Source organism: Pygoscelis adeliae, unplaced genomic scaffold (assembly GCF_000699105.1).
Source record: "Pygoscelis adeliae isolate BGI_AS28 unplaced genomic scaffold, ASM69910v1 Scaffold45, whole genome shotgun sequence".
In the NCBI taxonomy this organism is placed as follows: domain Eukaryota; kingdom Metazoa; phylum Chordata; class Aves; order Sphenisciformes; family Spheniscidae; genus Pygoscelis; species Pygoscelis adeliae.
This window is the reverse complement of record NW_008825114.1, coordinates 14,830,712-14,832,166: the sequence shown is the minus strand read 5'-3', so window position 1 is coordinate 14,832,166 and position 1,455 is coordinate 14,830,712.

The following is a 1,455-nucleotide window of genomic DNA, read 5'->3' as shown; positions in this document are numbered from 1 at the left end:
CGTCGGGTGGTTTTAAGAGAAACATCGGACCCAAGGTGGGTATCTTGGCCAGATAGCATTTACTAGTTCTGGTTAGAGCGTCTCTCACATTGTTTCGGCACCAGTCTGATAGGTGTATGTAACTTCTGGTTAGGGCTATTAGGGTCATTATGTGTGTGGATTATAATCCGACACTGTATCTGGACAGGAGGTAGTATTGTTGAGAATACTACCTCCTGTCCAGAATACTCCGGGTGAGGACGGAGAGGGAGGAGGATGAACCCTTTAAAATCTATTTGCTTTCAAGAGCCGGTAGATATAAAACTGGCAGCCCACTCTGAATTAAAATGTCTTGGGCTTCTCTGTTTTTATCCTTATTTCACACACACATGCACACACACGCACACACTCACACGCACACACACCTTTTATTTTGTTCTGCCTTTGCCACAGTGTATAAAGCCCTATTGAGACATGTAGGCGTGATGTGTAAACCGGATTAGCAGTATGAAAGAAAGACATACAATGAGCCTGGATTGTTTTACTTCCTTTTCATTTCTCACGCCTATATCTCTAATAAATTTGTTGCTCCAGCAGTGGGTCAAAGAGATCGTGTCGCTCAGCTTTTTTTTTCTGCAAGACCCGATGGCAGAGATCATGAAAATGAATGCCCTGCCTTCTGCCAATGCAAGACTTGAGCTGTATCGTTACACAGACCCGGTGTTGTGCGGGCTGGCTAAAAACTGTTCAGTGTAACTTTCCCCCCCTCTACGCACGTTAAAGTCCTGCAAGTGGCAGGGCATTTTGCCAGGAAAAGAATCTGTTTTGAAGACGACTTGGGCTTTTAGAGCTAAAGCCCCTCGCGGAGTATGACAAGGTCTGCTGGGGCTGGGATGTCCTCCAGCTTTTGGAGGGAGAGGGCCGCTGCTCCTGCCGCTGTCCTCCGCAGCTCCCCGGGCGCTCCGGTCCTCCCCTGGGCGTCCGCTGCTGCGCTGGAGGAGCACAGCGACCCCGGAGGCTCCTCTGGAGGTTCATTTCCCCGCAGCCCTCCGCGGAAGAAAATGCCAGCGCTCCTGGGCTGGTGCTGTAGATCCCTCATTTGCTCCTTTGTGGCGTGCAGAGCAGCTTTCCATTAAAGGAGATCAGGGGTAATTAGCCGCATTATTTTGACAAGTTGGCTCGAGCAGTTCCCTTTCTTCCAGGGCTGAGGAGGGGGAGAGGGCTAGCTTCGTGCCGCCGCCTCCTTCCCCAGGCGCGGGCGCTGCGCGGCGGCGCTGCCCTGCGGAGCGGCTCCCCGCTGCGCGCTGCCGCCCCCGGACTGCAACCCCCGCCTGCCCGGTGGCGAGCGGGGCACTACGAGTGGAAACGGAAAGGCTCGGGCTGCTCTGCGAAACCCAGTGAGGGTTCTGCCCCGTGGCCTCGTGTGATGTCAAAGCCGGTGTCAGGCGTGCGTGGGGAGCTCAGGGCCGAGGCAGA